This window comes from Lactuca saligna, chromosome 4, assembly GCF_052625555.1.
Source record: "Lactuca saligna cultivar CGN05327 chromosome 4, ASM5262555v1, whole genome shotgun sequence".
NCBI classification, from domain to species: Eukaryota; Viridiplantae; Streptophyta; class Magnoliopsida; order Asterales; family Asteraceae; genus Lactuca; species Lactuca saligna.
Genome location: NC_136420.1, coordinates 103,504,819 through 103,518,142, shown reverse-complemented (window position 1 = coordinate 103,518,142; position 13,324 = coordinate 103,504,819).

Sequence of the window (13,324 nt, the reverse complement as noted above, 5' to 3'; positions counted from 1 at the left end):
TCAAATCTATCTTGGAAAACAAAGATGCGCCTGCAACTGATCAAAGAGGTCGTCTATCCTTGGGAGTGGGTTACAGTTCTTCACCGTTAACTTGTTCAACTATTGGTAATCAATGCATATATGGTGCAAACCATCCTTCTGCCGGAAAAAAAAAAGAACCGGCGCTCCCCAGGGAGAACTGCTAGGTCGAATGAACTGCTTGCCCAGCAGTTCCTATAGCTGTGACGACAGCTCCTGCATCTCTGGTGGTAGCAATCGGTATGGCACCTTAGTGATAGGGGCCGCACCTGGCACCAGGTCGGTCCTGAACTCGACTTGCCTCTCTGGAGGTATCCCTGGCAACTCCTCCATAAACACATCTGCAAACTCCCTGACCACTGGTACGTTGGAAACCGAATTCTGGTCCCCGTATCGCGTATCTACCACAAACACTAAATAACCCATACACCCATGTTGAATGTACTGCGGAGCCCTAGCAGCTGAACAAAACCCTAATCCTACTCTGGTGCCCACACCATACACAACCAGTTCTCCCTCACTAGGGGTTCGAACCACTGCTCGCTAACCATCATAATCGATCATAACACAGAACCGACTAAGCCAATCCATGCTCACAATCACGCACACCTCCCCCATGGGAATTGGAATCAAATCTATCAGAAAGGACACCCCAAAAATCTCCAAGTTACACCCTCGATAAACCGAAGAAGCAGAAACCTCGTGTTTGTTAGCGATAGATACTTGCAACGGACACTCTAACTCGCCCACTGGTGCACTGAACTCCCTACTAAACGATTGAGATACGAAGGATCGACTCGCCCCCGAGTCAAATAAGACCAAAGCAGGCAAAGAGTTCACCAAAAACGTACCTAATTACAGGTAGAAAAGATAAGCATACAACAGGTAAAGAAAACAAGATAATGACTGAAACATACCAGCAACCACATCTGGTGCTGCTCTGGCCTCCTCCGCCGTAAGCTGGAAAGCATGACCCTGATCCTTAGAAGGCTCTGCCCTGACCGCTCTCCCATCTATGATCCTCAAAGTAGACGGTGCTGCAGCCTGCACCAGTTTGGTGGATAGTTGGCCTTCATATAGCCAACCTAATCATAGTGACAACATAACCTCACACCCTGAACCGGGGCATCCTGGAGACAATCATTCATGTAATACCCCTCCTTGCCACACTTGTGGCACCCACTACCAACCCAACATACACCAGAATGACCCTTGCCACACTTTCCACAAGTGCGGCCCGGCTGACCCCCGGTCCTATTATCAGCGGTCTTAGACCGCTTCAGCATCGGCTGCAACTGTGCCTGCGCTGGCAGCTGCTCCCTCAGCTACAGCTCAATCTCCAACTCCCGCCGTCTGGCGGCCTCCTGCAACTCTAAAAGAGTATCACATCGTTGGGTAGATACAAACTGTCGGATATCAGGCTTGAGCATACTCAGATAACGGGTCATCTGAGACTGCTCGGAAGCGAACTCTGGGCAGAACATCGCCTGCTCCATGAACATACAGGTGATCTCCGTCACCGACTCCCCATCCTGTCTCAAACTGAAAAACTCTTGTGCTAAACGTTCCCGCTCAACCTGTCGAATGTAACGGGCGTGGAACATATCTCTGAACCACTCCCAAGTAACAACAGCTCTCTGATCATCAGTGTATACCCCAGTAGCAAGTCTCCACCAATCCTTGGCCCCGGACCTAAGCAGGTTCAGATCACACCTGACCTTCTGGTTAGCAGGACACAAGCAGGTGAAGAAGCACCCCTCCACATCTAAAATCCATCTCATAGCCTTGATGGGATCATGTGTCCCATCAAAATTAGGGGGCTTCGTGTTATCGAAGTCCCTGTACTGGAAACCCCTACCAACTCCTCCCCCTGCCGCAGATACAGCTGATGCAGCTACTGTGGCGGCTGTCTCTGCAAGGGCTGTGTAGCGCTCATCAAAATACTCCACCATGGCGGTCTTAATCGACCCAAACATTTCCGGAAATTCAGCTCGGAACAACGCAGAAACCTCGTCGTGCAGGATCTCTCGGATCCTATCGTCCATCTCATCCGGCCTCATTTCACCGATAGTCTCGGACGCTGTTAGCGTCCCCTGTCCACCGTCTCCTGATCCTGATCCTGATCCCGAACCAGATCCAATCACAAAGCGCCTGGTCATCACCATTCTGAAACATAACAAAGGTATCAGATAACTCATACAAATAACTGGAAACTAACTCTTGACAAAGCCCTAGGGGTTGTGACTTCCTTGTTACGTTGTAACACTCAGAATCAGAAAGACCAAGAAAGTAAAAGAAAACCCTAACTCAAAGGGGTCAACTCGTCGAGTCCATAGGTGAACTCGACGAGTTGGAGCGGGTTCCGTGTCGAGATTTAAGTGACCAACTCGGCGAGTCAGGTCTGGTTTGGGAAACCCTGATTTTCAGGCTTGGTGCCCTGTTTAAGCATCATTTCATGTCTTCACCCCAGCCTCCATCACTACCTTTACCTTCCCATGAAACCCTAAGCCTCCAATGTAGTACTCTCAAGCTTTCTTTTCCATTTGGGTGCTTAGAAGCAATAAGGAAGAAAGGAACCTTGGGTAATTCAAGAAGTGGCAGTGGGCTCTGAGTTGGTGTGCTATTTCATATCACTGGAAGGTATGGAGCTCATACCTTGGTTGTTATTCATTTAGATTCCCTTGCCTAGTAAGATTTTATCATTTTGGGCCATTTCCAAGGCCAATTCATGTATTGTGACTTTGTGAGCAAAGAGAACTTCGGATCTAGGGTTGTCTTGGCCTAGAAACGCATAAAGCATCAGTCATTGGTGTGTTGGTGAAGCATGCTTGCCTTAAACCCTAGCCCTAGAGTGTTTTAAGCCTATATCTCCTTGGTTTCACGTAAAGTTTGCAACTTTATATGAAGGATGGGCCTTAGAAGAGTGGATCTACAGTTTGGAGCCCTTGCATGGCTCGAAAAGCCACTATATGGGTTAAGAACTGAAGCTACTCAGCGAGTCACATGGGTGGACTCGGCAAGTTGTATGAAGATAGGCAGGAACACGACGAGTTGGAAGAACAACTCGGCAAGTCTGTTGAAGATTGACGTGGACTCGGTGAGTCTGTTCTTGGACTCGACAAGTTGGATCTTAGAACCTCAACCTTTTCTGGTTAAGACTTAGATTGGTGAGTTAAGTGGTGACTCAGTGAGTTGGACAGGATGGGACTTGGAGATCGTTGAACTCGACGATTCGATGGGGTGACTTGGCGAGTTGAGGCGTATTGTGAGAATTTCTAAGTATAAGTACTTGACGAGTCAACGGGTTGAATCGGTGAGTAGAGTCAGTCAGGAAGGTTGACATTGACTAGGACTTGGACTTTCTCAAGAGTGGACTTAGTTGGCTTCTAGAGTTCAGCTTGGATCTAAGTGATATATATTGATATTGGTAGCTTGGGGAGCTAGTGGAGCAGCGATTCAAAGAATTGTCGGACAGCAGCCAGAGGGTTACCAGCAAAGTTCAGCAATGCAGGTGAGTTTCCCTTTGTGTGAATGGGTCTATAGCCACAATGACGGCCCTTGTAGTCATGAGTAGGAAGACCCGGGGGTTAGCCCTAGGCATTGTTTGCTATTATGATATTCAGGACCAAGGTCCAATGTCGGGTGGGTGCCCATGGAGTGGTTTGCATGATAGAGTATACTTATTGTCTGTGTGATGCATGTATAGGCCTGGTAGGGAGGTGAGTATGGGCGAGGTCTCGTATCTCACCAATAGCAGAGTATGGATGGTGTTCTATATCTCATTAGTAGCAGAGCATGGGCGAGGCCCGAGATAGGTATGGAGTGAGTGTAGGCGGGGGGGCCCGTATCTCACTTACAGTAGGAGCTTAGACGGGGTTCCATGACTCACTAGTAACAGGATAGGGGCGAGGCCTAAGATAGACGACGCCTTAGGACAGGAATATAGTAGGGTATGTTCAGTTATGTGTTATATGCTATTTTGTATTATGTGGTTAACGGGCAGGGCCCAGAGATAGGCAGGGCCTAAAAGAAAAAGATATGTATCCGAGCGGGGCTCGAAGCCAGGCGGGGCTTAGAGCTGCTAGGCCATTGTAGCGGGCAAGGCCCGAGGTAGGGGCGAGGCCCAAAATAGCAGGTATGGCCCAGTATGTGCTATATGTGTTTGTGCAGGGTATATGGTAGGTTGGGGAACTCACTTAGCTTCATGCTTACGGTTTTCAGTTTTGGTTTCAGGTACTTCCGGTAGCGAAGGGAAGAGCTTGAGGTGATCGCATGGCACACACCATTAATTAGATAGCCTGGGATGTTTTACTCTGATAATGAGAATATTTTTCAAATTAATACTCTGAATATATGTGATGAATTATGACATGGCTTTTATAAATATGGTTTTAGTAATGTTTAAAGAAAATTTTCAATCGTGATTTTTGGGACGTTACAAGTTGGTATCAGAGCCTTGGTTTAACGGATTCAGACATACTCTCGAGTGTGTCTGAACTCAAACTAAGGAATTGGTATAGAAGTTTCAAAATGAAAAGACAGTTTTCTAAAAGAGTTTTGAGAAATGAAACAGTTTTAGAAAAGCGAAAAGAATTCACAAAGAAAAGAACTTTGATAAGTGAAAAGGGTGTGGTGCATGCAATCAGCCAAGCTCAAGTAAGTACCCCAAATTACCCATACAAGTTTATGTTATGATTATCAGTTAGTAGAACAGCATGCTAGTTAGGACTAAGGATCTAGGGAGGATGCCTTATGTGCCTGTTATATGTGCTTTTGAGGTATATGATGGTACTGGTTAGACAGTAGTAGGGTAGCCTATTTAGGTTATGCCTGAGTATATGAGATTATGTTGCATACTAGTACAAATTCTTGATATGCGATTATGATTGCTTGAGTATGTTATGGTTAGATTTTCCCTTGTCTGAATGCTGCTTGCTTTCTACATTGTGGGATTCTGAGTGATGGGAGTTATCCATTAGGTGAATACGTTACATCACATGTGATCAAGGTTGAATAATCTCAGAGTGTTAGATTTGGCCCTATTGCGCAGCTCTCGTTTGAGTCTAACCATTGTAGGGACAAGTCCTTTACTCAAAGGATTATTTTAGCCTCGTCACATACGATGGTATTCAAGTGATGGCTAATTGGCATCACAAAGAGGCCTTCAATAGCTGATGAATTGTTTGGGTGGAGTCAGAGGTTTCCCTAGGGTAATCCTAGGATGAGATAGTGCTGGGAGCAATAATAGTAGAAAAAGGGACATGGTGGAGTCGAAGCAGTTCTTGAGGAAAGTATGGATAGATGTGGAAGGTATTATGGGCCTGTACTACTAAAAGTAGAGGATCCGTACTCGATTCGAGAAAGGCCGAGATGAGACCGGGAAACTTGTAGTGTGTGTGTGTATGATCCCTCAGCAGTGATGAGTATTCTGATAGTTATTGTGATATGTTTTCAGCATGGTGACATTGCGTGAGAGACCAGTGGGCGGGTCAGGCGTCGGAGAGGGATCAGGCTCAGGTTCAGGGATCGAGTAGCTCGAGGAGCGTATGAGAGAGTTTGTATCAGCAGAGGTTATGTGCAACATACTAGATCAGACTCCTATGATCTTTGGCACGGTCAAGGACGGTATACTGGAGATCTTGGATGAGAGGTTGGGAGCCTTCCGTACTGAGATGATGGCCCTGATAGGAGCGCATACATTGACATTCCGAGAGTTTAGAGCTTGCGGAGCACCAAATTATCATGGGGACAGGGACCCCATTGCCAACAGTAGGTGGTTGGGCGATGTCACCAATGCATTCCGTACGAGCCGGTGTCCCGAGGGGGAAAATTTCAGACTCGCCTCCTGTCTTCTAAAGGACAGAGCGCGGGATTGGTGGGAGGAGGTTGGACATGCCATTGGTGATGATATCACGTTGGACGCGATGACATGGAACGATTTCTCCGCCAGGTTCAGGGCTGAGTTTTCACCAAATATTGAGGTGCAGCAGTTGGCGCGAGAGTTTCAGGATTTAACGCAGACTACCGAGACTGTGGCGGAGATCACCGCCAAGTTCAGGGAGAGGTACCTTCTTATTCCGCAGTATGTCGTAGATGAGGAGATGAAGAGGCCTGCTACCACGAGATGTTGAGGGATGACATCAGGCAGTTTGTGAGCAGGTCCAGCTGCAAAACATTGGAGGATATGATCACTCAGGCTAGAGAGAGGGAGATTGATTTGGAACAGATCCGAAAGAGGAAGCCGGATAAGGTTCAGGTAGCCACAGGTTCGGGAAAAAGGCCCAAGGGGTTAGATTCGAGATTAAGGGATTACCAGAGCCACGGCCGATGCGGGAGGTGCGGCAGGACGCATGAGGGAGCATGTAGGAGTGGTAGTGGTGGAGATTTGGGCTACTTCAAGTGCGGCCGGACTGGTCATTTTAGCAGAGATTGTAATGCTAGCACTACATAGGGATCAGACCTGATATGTTTCCACTGCAGTCAGCGGGGCCACAAGAAGGCCCAGTGTCCTAGTTTGATTACGGCAAGACAGGTGATAGCACCTGTCCCTACAACTCTGAGGATCACAGACAGCCGTCAGGGCCGATCACAAACGCCTGCAGTAAGAGGTAAGGGTTTTAATATGACTACCATGGAGACGCGAGCAGCTCCGGACATTGTGGGTGTGTGTCTTCTGTTTTCTGTTTTTCTATATTCATGATTATATTGTTATGGTTCTGCATCGTTATTGGTATAAGTATTTTAGAATTGGGTGGCTTGCTTGTGATTTAGTTATATGCCATCTGCATACCTTGGATAATAAATTTGTTAATTAGGAGGGTTGTGCCCTATGGAAGAAGGTTACTTAGGATGCAGTAAATATAGCATGCTTGTGTAGAACTCAGTAGTGGTCCGTTGGATTCAGGAAGGTGTTATTGAGTGATGGATTAGTTAGAACCCTAGTTGTGGCAAGCTTGGGATTTTCAGCAGATTGACTGTGGTATAGTAGAGAAGATTGGGAATTTCTCTCAAGCATTGAGCAACGAGGTATAAGCAGGATCAAAGTGGGGGATAACCCTCTGAGTGTACAAGAGTAAGAGTACGCAGATCCAGAATGAGTACACGACCTCTGAGAAGGAAAGGAAGTAGCACAGTGATTGATGGATTGAGGAGTTCAGCGTTGGGAGTTTGAGAAACTTCCCAATAATTAGTTCATGTAATCAAGATGGTTAGTATCTGGTTTGGAATTCAGGTTGGAGGATCGCCTATAGGACTCAAGAGAGTTGGAATGAGGATTTTGACAACGGTTGGCATGGGATGCTTTCGTGTTAGTAGTCAGGGGAAGAGACAGCATGTAGAGCATGGTAGAGCGGCGGGAGAGCCGCAACATTTTTCCGTTAGCGAGCCAGTGGTGGAAGGTGTTATAAGATTACGGGGTAGCCGTAGCATTCACCAATAGTCAGTTAGCATGGAAGGTGTTGTAAGACTACGGGTAAGCCGTAGCATTCCCTAACAGCTTAGTTAGCGGAGAGTGGGCGGGGGTCCGTATCTCCTAGTTAGCGGAGTTTGGGCGAGGCCCTTACCTCCTAGTGATCAAGGTAAGGATCAGGAATGGGTAGTTGATGAGAATAGTATGGAACTAGCCTGCATAGCCCTAGAAAGGTGAGGCCTTGAGAGAGGCCGCTCCAGGATGTTATTGGGTGAGACCCGTGGGTGAGGCCCGTATGTGAGTAACCATATAGGTGAGACCTAAGAGCAGGGTTGCTCAGTAGTATAGTCGGGTGAGACCCGTGGGCGAGGCCCGTGAGTTTTAGTAGCACAGGTGGGACTTGGTAAGGACCTTAGGATCAAGTTAGGGGATCGAGGATCCCAGGACTTGTAGCGCCAAAGTGGTAGGGGTAGATGAAGCAGTATTAGGTGGCCGAAGTTTCTTTGGAAGTTGTTGTGAGCGACTGAGAGATTATGACGGGACTAGTGACGGGTAGGAGTCTGGTAATCCATATATTGATAGATTAGTAGAGACCAGGGTGGTCTCGGTTCATCCAGAAGGCGGATAAGGGACAGCAGAATTTTCAATCAGTGGCAGTGATGGTAAAAAGACAATGGTACAAGATAGCTAATTGATCGGGGAGTGCTATGCATCCCACAACAGGGTTGGATAATCTCAGAGGGAAGGGTTTGACCCTGTTGCACAGCTCTTGTTTGAGTCTAACTGTTGCAGGGATGAGTCTTTTACTCGAAGGATTATCTGAACCATTCGCTGTGATGGGTGCTCAGCACTAAGATATAGTAGTAAGAAGTATCCGGTGAGTACTGGTAGTAATAACCCGCATTGGGAATAGCGGGAGTAATGGATTCGGTGAAGGATAGGTCCTTCACAGTGACAGGGGACGTAGTTTGTTATGGAAAGTTGCTTTGGGAAGGCCAGTAAATGTGCAAGGAAAAGGAGGTGAACCCCTAGGATGTCCAGCATAACTACTTAGGGAGTACCGGAAGGATCGTCGGTCGAAAGAGTTGTATTCGCAGGATTGTTATTTGCAAGGTCAAGTGCCATTCTGAATGACCAGGCGGAAGGCCAATGGAATTGGTCAGCGGGTGTTATGCTTTTCAAGCAGAGTGTTGAAAGCAGATTGCAGGGCGTTTGGCCATAGAGAAACTTCGAGGATGGAGTTTAGTTTAAGTGGAGGAGAGTTGTAACACTCAGAATCAGAAAGACCAAGAAAGGAAAAGAAAAACCTAAGTTAAAGGGTTCAACTCGTCGAGTCCGTAGGTGAACTCGATGAGTTGGAGCGGGTTCCGTGTTGAGATTTAAGTGACCGACTCGGTGGGACGGAGGGACTGAGTCGGCGAGTCAGGTCTGGGTTGGGAAACCCTGATTTTCGGGCTTGGTGCCCTATTTAAGCATCATTTCAGGCCTTCACCCCAGCCTCCATCACTTCCTTTACCTTCCCTCGAAACCCTAAGCCTCCAATGTAGTACTGTGACATCCCCATTTTCACGGCCAGAAAAGACCGATTTCGTTTATGCTTTATAAAAATCAGAGTTCTTCTTTTAATAAAAATGTTGCGGAATTTTTTCCCAGAAAAAAAAACGATAAATACGTTATTAAAACATTTTCGAAGAAACGTATTTTATTCATTTTAAAACGTTTGGGATATCATCGTTAATACAGAAACATAAGCATAAACAGAACTTACATTTATTTACACTAGTGATCTACATCTCTTTAAATCTCTCAACGTAATGTCACTTCATATCGACACCTATGATATAAATAAACTGAGTGGCTCAGGTTGGGAAACCTGGTGAGTACATAGGGTTTTCAAACCACAATTATATAATTATTATGTTTAAACAATCAAACAATCAACCCAATTACCCATCCCCATTATCTTCTTTACTCTTAAGGATCTACCCTAAGAATCAGTTATTCCTCGTTCATTCATTCCTAAGGATTATCCTAAGGAATCGACAAGAATTCCATCGTTGCCACGGTTTACACAATGGGTACTAAGTCTACATAGTCATCAGGGTTTAGGCATCAAGTCGGAATGATCACCAAGGTTTAGGCACCAAGTCTTCATGGTCACCAAGGTTTAGGTACCAAGATTGCATGGTCACCAAGGTTTAGAGTACACCGAGTGAACACGTCATTCACAACACCTACAGGTTGCGAGCCTGCTAGTGTTCCACTGGACTGTCTAGAATAGTTCATGGTTGTCATCCATACTCTGCTGAATGACGGGGCCATGATTTGGGAAAAAGGCTTCTCACATCATCCACCTCTCACCCTCACCTCATGGTCTATAACACCTCTCAACTCATCATTCAACTCATATTCCATTTATTATATCTACCCATGTTTACCCCAACATTATCGTAGATATAAAATACATATACAGTTTAAATCATTTAAAACATGTATAAAATCGTTCATTTAGCATAGACAAAAGTACTCAGATAATATGCACACATAGCACGTAATTTATATAAAATACTTCATATCTTTGTGTAAGATGAAAGTAACTATGCACTCACCTGAGAAGGTGGTGACTTGGTACTCGGACAACGCTTCGTTTACTTTAAAATAATTTCCTTCGACGAAACCTAGCATTATCACCACTAGATTTTAGTCTAATATTACCGTGACTAATTATTAGTCTTATTATTATTATTATTATTATTATTATTATTATTATTATTATTATTATTATTATTATTATTATTATATAAGCGTTTAAACAATACTTTCCAACCACTATCTACAGACAGGGGCCAGACATAAAATACCGGAGGGCAGGACCATTTTGGCGTATAGCACTTCTGAAATCCAACAACCCTATGCGGCCCTTGAAACCAGATTCCCCGTACTGCGAGTAGTTAAAAAGATATTATAACGACACTTATAAAAGTCATAATAATAGCTCAAATATTTATTATAAATTTATAATAACAATACTAAATTTAAATATAAACTATATTTAAAATAAGGTAACATTAACTTACTTACAAGGGGATTTTAGCTAGGTGTCGGGCTCTGCAGGGGCAGAACTTCGTCGCTGAATCTTTCTAAGAAAGATTCGTGCAGCGCTTCAGCGCTCACCTTACTATACTAAAACTACAGAAAGAGAAGTCGAATCACGAGGGACCAAAATGCTCGGGGGATAAGGAGAGAAAGACTCTTGAATCAAGAGAATGGTGCAAGAAATATGAGAGCCCAAGCCTCTTATTTATAGTAATTGAATTTACAAAAACTACCCTCCATAATTACTTAATGACCTTATAGTTATATAAACAACTAAACACCCCTTCATAATACTATTTTAAATAGATTTAACGATATTTGCACTAAACTAATGTCGAAACAACTCAACATTAGTCTTATAATGACCGCATCGTCGATACCTTTCTAATGATATATACATATGTATATATATGTGTACGTATATATGATTTATACTTTATTTTAATACTTAAATATGCTATTATAATTTGTAACTCGTTCATACGAACTCCGTTTTTGACGTTATTTATATCCACGCGTAGGTGGAGACGTACTCTACAACTTTCGTTTAGACTCCATTGGCTAATTTTGACTTTATTTTTAAAGTTATATTTTTAAAAGGCCGGGACAGGATTGGTCCGTTAAATCCTCATAACTTCTTCATCCGATGTCCGTTTTCACCCATCTTTTTCTCGTTATGCTACTCTTAACGAGATCTTCGATTCTTGTTTAGGTCGTGTCGGCTAAAAATCACTCGATCTAATATTCGAATTTTGAGATATACACTGATAATCCGAAACTTCGAAAAATCATAACTTCTTCATACGAAGTCAGATTTGGGCGTTCTTTTTATCGATGTTCTTAGTTTAACATATTATACAACTTTTGTTTAGATCGCTAAGGCTAAATGTCGCTCTATCGTAAATTCACTATTTACGTTTCCCGGTATCGTGTCGGTTCCGTCGCGAAACTTCAACGGGTCATAACTTCTTCGTTATAACTCGGATTTCGGCGTTCTTTATATGTACGGAAACCTTGTAACATATTCTACAACTTTGTTAAGATTATTTATTCTAAATAATCTTTTGTCGAAAAGTCATTTTCGACCCCTATTACCTCTAAATTGACTAGCCCGGATCTATGGGCGTTACAACTACTCTCAAGCTTTCTTTGCCATTTGGGTTCTTAGAAGCAATAAGGAAGAAAGGAACCTTGGGTGATTCAAGAAGTGGCAGTGGGCTTTGAGATGGTGTGCTATTTCAGATCATTGGAAGGTATGGAGCTCATACCTTGGCTGTTATTCATTTAGATTCCCTTTCCTAGTAAGATTTTATCATTTTGGTCCATTTCCAAGGCAAATTCATGTATTGTGCCTTTGTGAGCAAAGAGAACTTCGGATCTAGGGTTGTCTTGTCCCGTAAACGCATAAAGTATTAGTCTTTGGCGTGTTGGTGAAGCATGCTTGTCTCAAACCCTAGCCCTAGAGTGTTTTAAGCCTATAGCTCCTTGGTTTCACGTAAAGTTTTCGACTTTACGTGAAGGATGGTCCTTAGAAGAGTGGATCTACAGTTTGGAGCCCCTGCATGGCTCGAAAAGCCATTGTATGGGTTAAGAACTAAAGCTACTCAGCGAGTCACATGGGTGGACTCGGCGAGTTGTATGAAGATAGGCAGGAACTCGACGAGTTGGAAGAACAACTCGGCGAGTCTGTTGAAGATTGTCATGGACTCAGCGAGTCCGTTCTTGGACTCGACGAGCTGGATCTCAAAACCTCAACCTTTTCTGGTTAAGACTTAGATCGGTGAGTTGAGTGGTGACTCAGTGAAATGGACGGGATGGGACTTGGAGATCGTTGAACTCGACGAGTTGACGGGGTGACTCGGCGAGTTGAGGCATATTGTGAGAGTTTCTGAGTATAAGGACTCAACGAGTCAACGGGTTGAATCGGCGAGTAGTGTCAGTCGGGAAGGTTGACTTTGACCATGACTTGGACTTTGCCAAGAGTGGACTTAGTTGGCTTCTAGAGTTCAGCTTGGATCTAAGTGATATATATTGATATTGGTAGCTTGGGCTGCTAGTGGAGCAGTGGTTCAAAGAATTTTCGGACAACAACCAGAGGGTTACCAGCAAAGTTCAGCAGTGCAGGTGAGTTTCCCTTTGTGTGAATGGGTCTACAGCCATAATGCCGGCCCATGTAGTTATGAGTAGGAAGACCCGAGGGTTAGCCCTAGGCACTGTTTGCTATTATGATATTTAGGACCAAGGTCCAATGTCAGGTGGGTGCCCATGGAGTGGTTTGCGTGATAGAGTATACTTGTTGTTTTTGTGATGCATGTATGGGCCTGGTAGGAAGGTGAGTATGGGCGAGGTCCCGTATCTCACCAATAGCAGAGTATGGACGGTGTTCCATATCTCATTAGTAGCAGATCAAGGGCGAGGCCCGAGATAGGTATGGAGTGAGTGTGGGCGGGGGGCCCGTATCTCACTTACAGTAGGAGCTTGGATGGTGTTCCATGACTCACTAGTAACATGATAGGGGCGGTGTGACATCCCCATTTTCACAGCCAGAAAAGACCGATTTGTTTATGCTTATTTTTAAAATCAGAGTACTCTTTTAAAGAAAACAGTTGTGGAATTTGTTCCCAAAACAAAATATGATAAAAATTATCAAAGCATTTCTTTAAAGAAATGTATTTTCATTATATAACAAAATCTCGGGATGTCATGTTCCGATACAGACATATAAGCATAAACAGAACTTACATTTAATTACACAATTGATTTATATCTCCTTTAAATCTCTCTGTGAAATATGTCTTCGTA